Here is a 16026-nt window from a genome sequence, read left to right as displayed (position 1 = left end):
GTACCCTCCTTGGCAAAATTCTGACTACTGACAAAAAACTTGCAAAAACCACACTGGAGCAGTTCAGAGGTGAGCAGGCACCCCAGGCAGTCCACTCAAATAAGCAAGGAGGCAACCATTCTCAGTCCTCCAGGGAAAAATCTTGGGCTTCTCCTTTTGGCATCAGGAGCAAACACGATGATGTAATTCATTCAGTAGCATGGACATAGACTGTATTTTTTTAGGGTTCGTACACGTGATACGACCTTTACAGAGCAGACAGAGAGATGAAACTAGTAACAGCTAACAAAAAGCCTATGGACCTAAGACCTCCTCTGACTGCAGCTCTGGTCCCTCTTGCTGAGGCAGAGAAGGACAGGAGCCCAGCTCTCCTCCATCACACCACTAAGCTATCTGTTACTTCTGCTGGGGTAATTGTCTCTTCCTAAGCAAAAATCCTATCCAACACCTGAAAAACTTTCTAACTAAAAAGACAGTCTTATTGAAACAAGTACAACTATATAAAAATTCTGATTGCATCAGCACTTCCACCCTCCCCCAATCCATTAAAAAATATTCAAGTATCTCTACTCAGAGGGACAGTGTAGTTGGATTAAGATCCCAAATCACTCGATACACCATAGAGTGAAACTACTTTACACAGTTGCACTAGTATAATGAAAATAATAAATCCTACTGCTATGACTCTGTGCTTTGGAGAAGAGGTTCAGACTGGAATGCCATTTTTATTCCTGAGGAAAGACAGACAACTGATGTAAATCTCTGGAAAGGCAAAAGCAAAAAAATTAAAAATTAAACTGATGCAATCACTTGTCCTTTTCATAAATATTGTAAATAAAATGCTAACAGTGACAGATTTAAAAAATACATATGCAGTCACAGCTGAGATGTATTCAAACACTTCATGTGTTCAAAAACATGGAATAAATTCAGACTGCAAAAATCCTACTGTCACTTAACAGCAAATGTCATACAATACAGCATCAGTGTTAGAAAGGCCTAACTTAAAGACTGAGAATGTATATAACTGTAGAATTATTTGGTATACTATGTGTTTAATTCTGATTTTAAATATATTACTATAGATCAGAATGAATTAAAAAACTTTCTTAATTGTAAACATCAAAGTCAATGATGGCAGAATCAGGCCATATTTTTAAACATCTTTCAAATGAAACCAACATAATATGAAAGATAATGACAATAATTCAAGTTTAAGAAACTCCTTAGAGTATTTACAGCATTTTAGCTTATAAATGTGGGTATAAGAAAGCCATCACTCATATAGTACTATATGAGATACTACTGAACACTTATTCTCGGGCCTTACCAGTTGTGAATTATCCTTTCAGCTCAGTATTTTGAAAGTTTATTCTACTTTTTAAGAAAGCAGAACTTACTAATAACCAAATAAAATAATGTGTTCTATGGTATTGCTGTTCTAAAGGGAGGAAATTGTAGGATTGATCCTTTCCTATTAAGGATAAAAAAATCAGTTGGGTAATAGTATCAAGGGACTGTCAAAAAAAGAACAAGATAAAGTTTAGGAGAAAAAAGACACTCTTTGTCCTACAGTAAAGTACATAGGAAATTAAACTGTGAAATCAGAATAAAAACGTAACACGTTGGGTACTGGGGTTTCCTTGTATATCTAAAGCTGCAGAACTCCTACAAGAAACTGTAACTATTTTGTAAATTGATCTGTATAAACAAAGATGCCCAGGAGGTAAATATAATTATAGGACTAACTCTTAAGTACGTGAGATATGGAGATAATAAATTTGCAATCAGTTCTAAAAATCCACTAGTAGAGAGAGACAACAGAGAATATATTCGATATAGTGTTGTCATATAATTTACACGCTACCAGGCAAATAATCTTTGATGTCATGACAAAAAAGGGGATAAAACCTATATGCTCCATCTTTTCCTTATATTGTTGTACTACAAATACTTTTATATTTACATTACATTTACAGTGCTGTAATATTTCATAAACAGTTGAAGCAAAAACATTTCAGGGCCTTCAAGTTCAAGTCACAAGCACAAACTGGTTTGCTACTACACAACAAAATGTAGGATTTGGAGGAAAGAGATTTCACTAAGCTGGTCAGAGAAGAAATGCAGTTACATAATCAAAATATTTTAAAATCTTCTAGGTGGATATTTTTGAAAAATCTGGCATATACATAAGGGATAGTTTACTTAGGATATTATGAATATGACTAGAAAAGCCCCCACACCTCATTTCAGGTGGCTAACTCAACTCACAACTAGGAAACTGCTACACCCAAGTGTCTGCAGAGGAGTTTCCCTCGATGCTAGGCAGTGGTTACAGACGCTTGGATCTCTCTGAGAAAGCTGGACTGAGCAGCTGTGACTGCCAGCTTTGTGTCTTTATTGAGCCACCACCTGCCACACTGAGACTCCACAGCAATGATATTCCTTGCAGTCTCAATCACATACATGTCTACACAGTTGAAGTCCGTAAGTTGCAGTGTTGCCATTTTTATAAAATTAAATTCCAGAGGTTATGGTGCCTTCTGAAATGCTGCAATGGTTTTCCCTCTTTTACTCTAACCTGCACAGCTGTACTAGAAATGCTACAGCGGGCATTTAAAGGGATGTAAAAATACAATAACTTTGTTTTACTTCACTTCTGCTTTTGAAATCACTTTGTACACAGGCAGTTACAGAGGTTTCATTAAACAGTTGTTATTAACTTTCTCATTAAACTGTGAATTTTCTGCTCTAGCTAAAAATAACCAAAACAAAACAAACTCACATTAAAACAACAAAACTGCCTCACCTTTTAAAATTAAAATATTGCTATCAAATATTCCATTAATTTTTCTTGTAAGCTAGGAAACACAAGTAATTTGGTTATATTCAGAGATACAGAATATTTTTAACAACTGTGAATACACTTCTGCCATTCTAAAAAGCACCACACAACATAAATTACTTACATTTTTTTTTGATTATTAGAACTTCTTGTACTTTTCTGAAACATGAATGACTATATCCTTAGATTTTATGACATAAGATAGGAATTAAATGCTCAGGTGAAAAGATTCTTAGAATATATCACACTAATTGAATAAAGACAAAGGAGATAAGACAGCACAGAAGGTGGAAAAGACAAACAGTAAACTTCCAAGTTAAATGCTCTTTCACAATGTGGAAAAAATGAAAAAGCAATACTTGACTTGAAATACAAGTTGTCATATAAAAAAACAGCAGTCAGAGAAACCAATGACCTGAAGAGTCAAAACAGAAGACTGGACTTCATCTATACAGAAAATGAAAATGCAATATATGCAGTAGGGTGTTACCACACTTTCACACTGCTCTGTCATACAACCCAACATACCAAATCTGATCTGTGTACAAGTATGTAGCACACACCACATACTATGTATCTGCAAAGTGCTTTACAAAGGTAACAACTGAGGGCCAGCCACTGCTGAGTAAGAATTACTTAACGTATCTTGTATCTCATATACCAAATACTTCTGCTTATACATTCTAATTGGTGCCTATTTTTCACAACAGTGTCACATTAATGATCCCAGGTCCTTTTCTTCAGAACTGCTACCCAGCAAGTTCTAACCCGTGCTCAGTTTGTGAATATGACTGTTCTGCAGCTAATGAGACTTTGCTCTTTGCTTCCTTGAATTACACTATAAAAGAAAAGCAAGCAAAAAAGACAATTATTTCAATTTTTCAAAGTCACACTGAATTCTAATTCTAGTTCTAAAATGTCTGCAGTCTTCTCTAAGCCTGCTTTATAGCATCTACAAAAATAATAAGTGCACTGTTTCATCCACATCATTAATGAAAACACTGAAAGGTACAGGAACAGCATTACAACAGACTGGGGGCAGTGTCTAAGCAGGCAGTATCTCAAAGCTTTTTTTCCAGACCAACCCCTGCTTTGGTCAGCAGCTTGTTAATGCAATTCTTCTGTAAAAGTCCCAAGTCACAGAACACTAACAGAGTTAACAGCTTCTTAACTAAGGAGGGTTTGGCTTTGGTTTTAACCTTAAAATTCCATTAAACTCCCTATTCTCCTTCCAGTCTCCTGGTATTACTTCACTCAGTTACACAAAGGTATACAAAACTGTGAAAAGGTAAAATGTATTTCTTGTGTGCCATTTCTCACATTTACAGTAAATATTTATACATATATGTACATTAATGCAAAAAGTACTACTGAAGTCCTAAGGTTTATGTAATTTCTTTTTACTGTGTTATATCTAGCAGCTTATTTGAGGATGACAGAAAACACACAGCTCTGCATTACCTTCAGAGCAGTTGTTAATTCAATCTTGTCCATTCTATAAAATCAAATAATGAGCCACACAGTCGCAGTTTAGCAAGAGCATGACTTAAAGCAACAGTCAGCAGATGGCTATCTATAATTACTAATATAATTTATCTTATTTATGCATTTTAAATAGGCAAAATTGACAAACTATGCATGAAATTGGACAGGGTCTCTATATATATGTATTCTATATTACTGCTGGTCCCCACTGGTTTTCCTCCCCATTTGCTCCTCCATCAATTTGTTGCTTTTTCCTTTACTAGGGGTGGGTTTGTCAACAGCCAAACTGATCTAATGACTTGCTATCACAGCAGGGGACAATCCTGTGTCCTCTCTCCCCTAGAGCAAAAAGCTAATATTTACTTTTCTGTCCGTTTACCTCACTGAACCAGCTCATATGTGGGTGAGGAGGAAGAGAGGAGTGTCCATGTCTGTACAGAGAGGGCCATAAACTCCTGACCTGGAGTGGGTACAAGGAATTAGCCCTTTAAGCTCCTGCTAATCAGCTTAGCTTTGCTGTCAAACCATATACTAAAGTTCAGCTCCTTCACACTGTTCCACACAAAACCTACAATCTCATCCCCAATGACTTCATCTTCATAAACCTGTGACCTGTTTTTTGCTGGGTTTTTTTGTGGTTTTTTTTTTTTTTTTTTTTTTACAGTGCCTTACACTAAAGAATCTTAATTTCAGTGGAAATCTAGACATAGTCACCAGCTAGTTAACAACTAAGTAATACATGACAGCAAGTTAAGTTAGGCCTTAAAAGCATTTTACTTTCCAGAAGTGTAAGGGACAGGGAAATCACTAACTCTCTTATTTTTGTTATTTTGATAAAATAATTTACAACCAAAGAGAAAAAAATGCACACAGAAAGAAAAACGAATTGACACAGAATATTAGGGACTAATACTCAAAATCCAAGGAGCTGCAAGGCTTACGGGAAAGTTCCCCTACTTGCTCAGCACTAAACCCAGTCCCTGAGGACTGACTAACTACTACAGTTCCTTACAAGCAGCTTCCTGTGCTCTTGGACTGGAGCAGAAGAGTATTGCAGATAAACCCTTGGGAAGGCAAGGCAGGGCCAGGCGGCTGCAGTGAACTCCAGGTCAGAACATTAAATCCCATTGCGCTTTCAGAAAACAAAAGTTTTGTAAGGGTATTATCATCCACAGAGGAATATCCTTTGCAGTGTCCTATATATGATCAGTAAGAAGCTTTCTGAGGAGAGGCAGGAAGGTATTTTTGAAAAAAGAAAAATCAAGTAGGAAATTGAACAGATTAAAAATCTGCACCTGCAATACTTTTCAGCCACTTTTTCAAACAGCAGTCAGCTTAAATTCGCTTTTGAATTACTACACAGGACAAGCACATTAAAACAAACCAAAAAAAAAGGCTTAAGACACAGAAGGCTGAGACAGAAACTGCTCCACCTCACAGACTTCTTTCATCATGAAACAATATTGGTTCCCTAATGTCCAATAGTATTTTGATCCAATATGCTACATGAAGCATGAGTCTAAATCTCAATGACCAGATTACTGTTACTGGGAATTACATATTATTTACATCTGTCACTGATTCAATCTTCTCTAACAACTATCTTTACAATAGCTTTGTGTAATTTTGAAAAGAAAGGAAATTTTCCAAACAAAACCAAACCAGACAAATAAGGTAAATAATTACAGTATCAAAGACTAAAAATTAAGATTTTTCTCAATCAAAATTGCCAAAGGTGGGGATTTTTGTTGCCATTTAATTGAAATGTATTAGCAAGAGGGCTAGAACAGAAAAGGCTTACCCTGCAATCAAGATAAGATTCATACAACTTCGAATACACAGTATGTGTCACAGAGCAAATATAGTAAGCAAATATTTTGGATCAAGTAAATTGCTTAAACCACTATAGCAAAAGACAAGTATTTAATAAGAAAAGTGTGTGTGATCTACAAGGCCATCTACATGCACAGTGTATCTCACACCAGAACAGTTACCCATACCATATGGTGCTGTTGTACAGCAAGATATGAGGATTCAGTTAAGGATTAAAGACATGTATAATTTAGGTTTCCAAATATAAACAAGGTGTCTCAGCTCCTACTGGAGTCAAAGGAAATACAGTATGTAACTCAGTAGTCCACCCATGGTTTACCAGTGCCATTTGATATGTCCTAAGATTTCACGTCTATATAGATACCTGTGTACTCCAGCAACTGCTGCTTCAACAAGCAGAAGTCCTCTCTCAGAAGACCCATGACACATCTGACACTGCATGTGCCAGATGGTTCAGATAAACCCCAACATGAAATGTCAATGAAATGGCAATATGTGTTTAAACAAATGTATTACGCCACTAGTCAATACAGCCAGCAGACCCAGGGAGTTATTCAGTGATCAACAAGTAAGCTTCTAATTTAGGATTAGCTAACCCATGCAGCTGACTGGCAGCTGAAGACTAGACAGGATAACTTAGTGTCTCAGATGGCACTAGATGCCAAAAAACAGGCAACTGAAGCCCATACAAAGTCTACTGCCAATTCTGTCTTCGATGAATAAGCAATCATGGACCTTATGAAAACTAACAGACACAATTACAGAAGCAAATAAGCTCCCTTGCAGAGAGGTTCCCCACCTAACATATTTGCCCAAAATGAGTCTTTTTGTAAGAAATGATGGAAAACGCAGGGATTAGGGCACTGTGCATATCTGCATGTGCAAAAGCCTAAAATCTTGTAACAAGAGAAACTTAACCGAAAGTGGAGCGTTTGACAGGCAGGAATGCAACCCTTCCCTTGCTTCCCTGGCAACAGTGAGGCTGACATAAAAAAGCTGAGAAAGGAGCAACTCAGGCCATGGCGTATCTTGCTGCATACAACAAACCTGAACGATCCCAGTCTGTACACAAGGCTAATTTTCTTTTCTAACAGAGAAACTACAGCCAAGTCCTGTGTATACCGGACAGCCACTCAAAGTCTCAAGTGGAGACTCTACAGGCAGATACAAAACAGAGCTCCTAAGTAGAGAAACTTTATTAATATTCATTTTGAACCATGATGGAGAAAAAGGATTGCTGTTCCCACAAAACAACCTCACCGATACCAAAGATCACCGAAGCAAAAGCTGAAACAAAACAAAAAACCCCAAACATTCAGAAATCCCTTAGAGAAGACAGTCTGCAATCAGAGCAAACACTTCATGGAGACAGCTGCTTGGCACCAGGGCAGTTCAGGAGCTTAACTACAAACCTCCCACTTGAAATGACAAGGGAGATCAATCAGATTATCAACTCGAAGTTTTCAACGCCAGAAGAAAACTAAATGATAAGGAAAGCCAATCTGTTGCATCAGAAACTGAGACAGTCGTCCACCTCACACTTTTCAATCTGTTTATAACCCAAAGCCCAAGGGAGAAAAATCAGGCTGGTTTATATAAATGTTTGCTACCTTACAAAGATAAACTCATCAGAAAGTTAGTCTTGATTTACTGTTGCTGTCCAGAAAACAGAGATTGTAAAAAAGCCATGGAAATTTCCAACAGCCAGTATGAGCTAACCCAGTTCTCATGTCACCACAAATTTTATGCCCAGAAAAGATGCTGAACCATCCAGCCATATCATTGGTTCAGACACAGCCATCAGTTTGACCCAGTGAGAATACCATGAATTATTACAGAGAAGAAAATGTGAAACTCCTCTGTGAAACAGCAAGGTGGCCATCAGAGCCTATTTGTGGAAGGCCTTCCACATCCAAAACCCATTACTGTTTGAGGTATATACAAAAAACAACCTTATAGATGCCTATACAGTCTTACAGATTAGAGGCAGAACATCACACACACCCCCCAACACTAGAGGATAACATCCTTCTTTGTATTCCTCTGCTGCAATGGGGAGCAACCATTAATCCGAAGGACAAAAGCTGGCTGTCCAGTATTGTAACTCTTTAGATCTATTCCTTGCCATGACTGTAAACCACCTATGACTTCTTGAAAACTGAAAACTTGTATCTCCCCAGACACCCTCTGATACATAGTCACATCTGCAACATTTTTGAAAATAGTACCTCACCTGGCCCCAGAGTCCCTGGAGAAGGGAGAACAGAACAATCAGGAAAGACACTAGGCAACACTGACACAAATTAAGCTGAATTTCCAGGGCTACCTCAAAATCTACCCATGCAAAACATAACAAAAAGGTTCAAGGAGAAAACTAATTAATTTAGTGACTCCAGAAACTGTGAACACAGAAGCTGAAGTTAGAAAAATACAGAATGGATTACTGGATTAATTTTTTTTTTTTTAATTTTTTACTTTCTGGGATAAGTAATTTAAGTGCAACCATTTAAATATTCCACTGAGACTCCGTGTTATACTGAAAGAGTTATTGGTTGCCATCATATACAACAGTCATCATAACATCTTACTGCAGATGATGGGCAGGTAAACCACATTTGCCTTAGGTTAAACAGAAATGAGTTACTAAGCGTTTTCATGAAGGAAAATAACGGAAAAGAAGGGGAGCCTAAACCACTAGTTTAACAATTGATCATCAGCTTAATCCCCTTCTGCACTTTTAAGTAAGTAAATGAAAAAACCATGACTCAGACTTGACACAGTCGCTAACAGACCTGTCTGCCTCAAAGCTATAATTGGTTCTTTATTTGTGATACTGAAGTCTAATCAGAGCTCCTTCCAAGAGTCCAGTTTCTTATTTAATTAATATTTTTAAATTTCTCTCATATATATTTCTAAAAGTTATATTTTTTTCACATTGTGCTAGCAACTAGTAGTTATATTCCTAAGATCTCAAATAAGCTTTGACTGATTTTAAATTACAAAATACTCTTATTCTGAGTAAAACATCCCTCCAATTGTTATTTTGTTCTAAAGCAGGCAAAAAATTACTTTCTGACTGAAAGTTCATTCCCAAACCAGAAATTTCATACTATTAATGGAATTCAGAAAATTATCTTGGTTTTTCCTTGACTGCCTTCTCATATAATTTCTAGTGAAGCAGCAGAAACATGCCTTTTTCTTTGTAAAAAGTTACAGCTCCAGCTACCAGCCCTCCTAATACTGTAATCACTCCCCTATCACGAACTGCTCCAGGATTCTCAGAGAAGGTGGTTTCAGTGGACAAAGTGGCAGGTGTTGTGCTCTATTGTTGAAAATAGATAAAATTCTGGTTTGTGTGAATTTTTGGTTCTCTATGACCATATTTAAACAAGAACAGTATTCCACAGCTAGACTGATGAATGCCCACCTTGAAGACTCATACAGCTTCCAAGAAGCTGCAGCTCCCAGACACAGCTGGGGTCAAAGTGCCATCTCCTGTTCACAAATCACTCCTGGAGTTCCCCCTTCTCTCAGCTATCCCATAGACACATTTTGTAATGCTTGGACATAAGATCAACATACAGCTCACAAGACTAGCTCCCTGCTCACTGGGGGACACAGGGGACCTCTGCTCCTACCATAGAGTACCCTGTCAGATGAGGAGTTCTGCAGTGAGTTCAAAGAGCCTCCTCCCTCAGTTAATGAATAAACACAAAACAATTACTGAGCACTGGACTGGGCATACCTAGTTCTCTGACTGAAGAAAAGCACAAAATCTAAGATTTCAACTGGAGAAAATTAACAGTTCAGAGATGCTATGTTTGGGGGCAAGGTCATGAACTGTTGCAAAATTGATGACACAAGCATGGCTTCACAACAGTAAAAAACAAAGAGTCCAAAAATTAAGGAAGTGGACAGATTATATGTAGACAGTGGTGACCTCGGACCACTAACACTGGACTCCAACAAACAAGATGTCATTCATTAAGATTCCCAGGCCTTACACAGGTACAAAAGAAATGTCTCTTGGGTGTACACTCTTAAACAAAATACCCACTGGCAATGTCCATGCGAGGGACCTTGCCACCACAGACGGAACACAGTTCAAAGCAGGCAGGTTTAAGCACTATCAGATATACAAGACTGGAATGAAAAGCAGAGAAAATGTTTTCCACAGTCTAGAACCGTGGAAAGGAAAAAGCCCTGCAACCTAGTGTCCAGGACAGAAGGCCCAGAAGGGGTGGGGGGAAATATAAAACAAACAAAAAGAGAACACATTACTTCTTAACTGGAAATTTTACGGTTTTTTATCTTGTCTAACAAAGTCAAAGCTCCTACACACTTTTTACAATTTCATTTTGTTATTTGTATCAATACAACTGGATATGCTACAAATTGACCCAAAACTGCACTTTCACCTTGGCAACAGTTTGTCTTGATTTCTACTCTTCAAAATGTATCAGTTGTATGGATGTGTAGTCTGGGTGAGATGGAAGTCCTCTGTCACTTACAGCCAGTTACAACTTGAGTTACTGATATCAATCTGCACATTTAGTATACTGAAGTGTCCTCACATTCGTATAACACTACTTTTTTTAACTGGGGTTACTGTATGAGAAACTGGAAGCTACAAATACATAACAGCTGCCAAAAAGGAGAAACTAAGAATAGCAATAAAAATTAGGTTCCCTGACTCTTCAAGAACTTTTCTTGTTCCAGTAGGTGACCATTTCCATTGCAAGAAAATTCCCCAGAAAATCTGGTCTCCTACACTCAAAAATGTTTCCTTCAGCCTCCAGCAAACAGCCTCCTCAAAGCTGGCAAGAGGCAAAACTGGAAGTGTGACCACTGCCGGTACAATCCTTCACAAGTTTTCAGGAGAAGATGAGACTGTAAACAAACCCTTTAAGTGCGTGATACTATGAAAAACATCTTAGCAAGCCATCTTTTCCCAGAAACTAAGGATAGCAGGTTAACCCATACTCACCATAATACTTAGCCACTGGCTATCACCGGGTACTCCCCCCACACCAACAAGAATCTGTGCTCAAACACCGATTTCTAATTAGTATAAAAAGAGCGCCTGCCCTAATTATTCTAATGGTGACTAACTTAGAAGATTGTGAGGATACAAAAATATACTGGAGTCACAAAATTAAATAATTTAGTATGTAAAAAAAGGTGTTATTTATTAGGAAAAAAATCATAAATCGATTTTATTTGCTTAAGTATCAATAAATTTGTAACATACTAGTGATGTACTGTACAGAAGCAAACTTAACTAAAGCAAAAGAAAAGATGTGGTACAACACAGGTAAGCACACTGTGACCCTGGAGTATAGATTTCACTACTGGGAAACTTTCCAAATACTACCAGCTTTAAAATAAAACAAACAAACAAAAAAAAACCCAAAACACAAAACAGTTGCTGTTGAGATGAAGTATGAACAAACTTTAGCAGCTATAGACATGCATGTGACTTCAGTATTACACTACCACAGATGGTTTTTCAAAATTCATTTTTAGATTAGGAGTTGTGACAAGCAATTTTTTTATTCTAAATAGTTTTCAGAACAACGCCTGACAAGACATCTCTCAGATTTTTACTGAACTCTTGATCTCTTAATGCAAACATACTTTGGATAATGTTGATCATGACTGGTCGCTGACAATGAGCAGACCCCCTAAATGCAGAGCCCTTCACTAGATAGATAGATAGATAGATAGATAGATAGATAGATAGATAGATAGATAGATAGTGTTATACACAGGTTCCACTTCCTCTCTTTGCAGAGTTTGCCATGTGCTCCCACCAACTCTATTCCCCGCCTCGCGCCATATATCCTCTCCTCCCTAAGCAAAACTGTCAGCCCCGTTCCCTGATCTGCCTTCACAGGACTCCAGCCTTGTGCTTTATATGTCCCTCAACCTAATGCCTTATTCTTCTGACCTGCTGGTTTCAGAGACCACGTATTCGGTAGCCCTCAGCAAAGAGCAAGCAAACGAAAGAGGGGTGGTGGGGTTAGAGCCACTGGCAGAGCCTCCAGCAGCACAGACCATTACATGGGTGTATTTGCAAGCCTTAACGTGGTGAAACCAGCAATAGGAACGGCTGAGAAGTGTGAAGGCAGAAAGGGGTAACACAGATTCCTGGTTTCCCACATGGATCTTGACAAGAGTACCCACAACAACTTTAAGAGAGCCATCCTCAGCCTCTGTTTCTCTTCCTCTTTTTCGGAAAGAGAGAAAACTCAAGAACTATTGTGAAAAACACAGGCTCTGCATGACCTGAAGATTAGAAATGCAAAATAATCGGCTCTGGCAAAAGACAGGCCTAACTAACTCTTATCTTATAGATCTTGCTCTTGCTGATAGGAAATCAATATAAGCAGGGAAAGAAAAGTGAAGCTTTGGTGGCTTATTAACAGAAGTTACAACTGTTACTGTTATCCTGAAAACATGCAGAGTTACATCCTTCCCCCACACCAGTGTGACCCATATGAGGAAGCAGATACTTGACTCCCCAATGGGAGAAAATCTGTGCATGTGTATGCATGTATTTATGTATACACTAGAAAACATTGGCACTAAAACCTGCACACTTTATAAGGCCCACCCTCCAGTGGTATAAGTAGATATATTTTGGGCTGAAGGACTGGACATAATTGATGAGAATTTTTTCCAGTCTTTTCAAAGACTGACAAATCAATAACCGCGTATTTCAGGCAGGTCAGAACAAACTGTCTAGATAGAGCATGACAGGTGCAGCTTTCCTAATGGTTGGAGAAGCAGTCTTGGAATCAGACGATCTGCTTCACTACAGCCTGTTGCCTAACCTTCCCAAGGTCACGTTTCATGACACTTTACAAATAAAATGCATAGTATTTTATTCACTTCCCACATCCACACCAATGTAAATCAGGATTACAATGGAGTTATGTTTATAAACCTGTGCAGGAAAAATCAAGCCTGATACGTGCCCCCAAGGAAGGGGCTGATTAAGCTTAGTGCTTATTTAAACTTGGTCAAGTCATTAAAACACCTCTGATGAGGTTCGCCTGCAAATAAAATAAGGAAGTTCCTTTACTATCTACTTTAATAATTCAAGATGTGAGATTATTCAAATTTATTATTATGTTGACATAATTCTTGGGGGATGAGGTAGCTTAAACTGGCAAGATATATAAAGACTTTGGCCTCCACACTACAGCCTGAACTGAACTCAAACTGGATGACTTCTGCTAAAGCTGAGCAATACTGCTGAAAAGCTCTTCACAAAGCAAAGAAAATCTGAATTGCCCCTTCCCCTCAAAAAATACAAGCAGGTGGTCTCTAATCCTGTTCTTGTTGTCAGTGATAGGAACCTTAGCAAAAATGGGCAAGAACAGAAATCTCTCTCTCCAGGAGTTTTACTAGGGCAAAGCTAAGGCTCAGTGGCTGGAAATCAGTACTGGAAATCTTACAGTGCTGCTGGCTTTCTAGAAAAAAGATTTCATTCAGAAATCTGTCAGCCTGGCACTGTTTATATAGGCAGCAATGTCACAACAAAGCCTGTACAGAACCTCCCTGTATTTAGCAAACGGCTTAAACACATTAATATTACTACACTGGTGTAGACTGCTGACCTGGAATTGCCACACGGCTCAGGAAGACCTTACCCCTGTGCAGCCTGATACCTCCAGTAACGTTAGTGAGATACAGCAACGTAGGCTCACTCGCTTCACAGAAGCACCATGCAACTACACCTAAGCAATCAGTCTTGCTTGCGTCTTGGAACGTCGTGGTTATTCATGCATGTTCCTCAGTGCTGTTCAAGACAGTATTTCATGCAAAGAGAGGAGCTACAACGGCAACACTTCATCTACTCCTTTATATAACATAAACTTTTTTTTAGTACCATGATAGTTGCACAGGGAGCATTCCAAGCACGGCCTGAGCAGCTTACGTCTTGGTATCCACAGAAACAGCTTGCTGGCCGTAAGGCAACACCGGCAGATGCACTGTGGGGAAATTTTTCACTTGGGTATCACTGGCATGGCGGGTGGGACCCAGAGCACTACAAGGCAAACAGCTCTGCTGCGGGATGCGCCCTCCCAGCGCGACCCCGAGCAGCCCACGCTTCCCCAGGAGGGCACGGCGGGGACTTCCAGGCCTGCCTGCGATCGAAATGAACTTTCTCCCACCAGAGAGACCTGAACACCAGGAAAATGCCGCCTGAGCGGCCTGGGCTAGGCCGTTTAATAGCAGCGTCTCCCCGGGTCCCAGCCCCACCTCCACGACAGCCCTGAAGCCCTGGTGAAGCCGCCCGGCTGCCCATCGCTTCGTGGGCAGACACGCCGACATCCATTTTGGGAGTGGGAGAGCCCAGTCCCACCGGCAAAGTTTCGGGCCGTGTCCGAAGTTCGGGGGCAGCGCAAGAGGTGCAAAGCGAGGGCGTAGAGAAACACGGCGGCCGAGCTGCCGGGTCCGCGCCGCTGACCGGGCGAGGCGTGCCCGGCGCCCCTCGCCCCGCCGGCGGCCAAGCCGCCACCCAGCGCCCCCGAGGCCGCGCACCTCCGCCCGCCGCCGCCGGGCCCGAAGAGGGCACGCCGGGCCGGGGCGGGCCAGAGGATCAGGGGCGAGTTCAGGTGGCACCCAACTACTTCCCGAGGTTTGGGGCAGGGCAGGCCGGGCCCGGCGCGGTGCCCGCCGAGCCCAGCCCCACCGCACGGCCCGGCCCGGCCCCGCCGGCCGCGGCCCGGCCTTGGCGCAACGGCCGTCGCCAGCAGCCGGACGCGGCTGGAGGCGGCGGGGGGAGGCGGGCGGCGGGGGAGCTGCGGCGGGGGCTGCTCCGCGGCCCCCGGAGGCGGCGGCGCCCGGGCGGCCCACCTGTGCCCCCCGCCCGCTTCCCCCGCCCCTCCGCGGGTGGCTGGAGGCGGGCGGGGGCCCCGGGGCGGATGGCGGGGTTGGTGCCGCCGCCGCCCCCCGCCGGAGAGGAGCGGGCCGGCAGCGCCGTGGCGCAGAGGCGCCCGCCCGGCCCCGGGGAGATGGGGGGCGCCGAGGGGCCGGGCAAGCCCTCGCCCCGGGAGCCGCTGCGCCGGCGGGAGGAGGGGGGAGACGGGACGGAGACTCGGACATCATGGCTGAAGCAGCCCCCTCCCCTCCGGCCTGCCCCGGCGCGGCGCGCCCCCGGCCTCCCCGCCCGCCGGCGGGGCGCGGGGCCGCCGCCGCGGGCCCGGTTACCTGCTTCCCGGGGACACTTTGGAGACGCCTCCAACATCGGCAAACACTAAAGAGAACTGACCCCGCCGCCGCGGCGGCCGCCGCCGGCTCCAACCACTCCGCCCCCCCCCCCCCTCGCCCTCCCGCCGCCGCCTCCCCGCCTCGCCGCCCCAGCGCCGCCCGCCCCCCCGCGCCGCCCTCCCCACCGCCCTCCCGCCGCTGCCCCCTCCGCGTCCCGCCGCCCGCGGGGGGCTCCCCGCGCCGCGCCCGGGCCTCGCTCCCCCCCCGCTCCCGCGGCACGAATGGCCCCGTCCGCGTCCCTTCCCCGGCCCGGCGCCGCGCAGCGCCCCTGGCGGCCGCGCGGGGCTGCGCTCCCCTCGGCGAGGCGGCGACCGCGCGCCCTCAGCCCCGGCGGGGCCCGCGGCTACCCGCGCTCCCCTTCCCCCGCCGCGCCGGGCCGCAGCTTCCCCACCCGGCGGGCACCGCGTAGGCCAGGCGGAGCGGAGCGGCCCCGCTCCCCGGGCCTGGGCGCTGGTGGTAGCTGGGTGCTACGAGGTGGAGGGGAAGGGGGTGGGGGCGGGTATTTAATTTTGTAAATAGCCTTGCAAGGTTTTTACCTCTCTGTCAGGTTTCGGGCTGCTTCCTGAAAGCCGCTGTCGGCG

The 16026-nt window shown here is 42.9% G+C and overlaps 1 protein-coding gene across 2 annotated transcripts in view; it reads right to left on the bottom strand.

The window, feature by feature from the left end:
• Positions 1-15488, bottom strand: part of STAU2 (staufen double-stranded RNA binding protein 2) — a 170581-nt gene extending 155093 nt beyond the window's left edge. For both annotated transcript variants that reach the window (XM_074898838.1, XM_074898839.1), the window contains exon 1: positions 15386-15488. The gene's annotated coding sequence lies outside the window, so the exon portion shown is untranslated. The remainder of the gene's footprint in view (positions 1-15385) is intronic.
• Positions 15489-16026: the final 538 nt, after the last annotated feature.

The sequence above is a fragment of the Athene noctua genome, chromosome 2, assembly GCF_965140245.1.
Source record: "Athene noctua chromosome 2, bAthNoc1.hap1.1, whole genome shotgun sequence".
Lineage (NCBI taxonomy): Eukaryota > Metazoa > Chordata > Aves > Strigiformes > Strigidae > Athene > Athene noctua.
The sequence above is the reverse complement of the archived record's forward strand: the minus strand, read 5'-3'. Positions and strand labels throughout refer to the sequence as shown.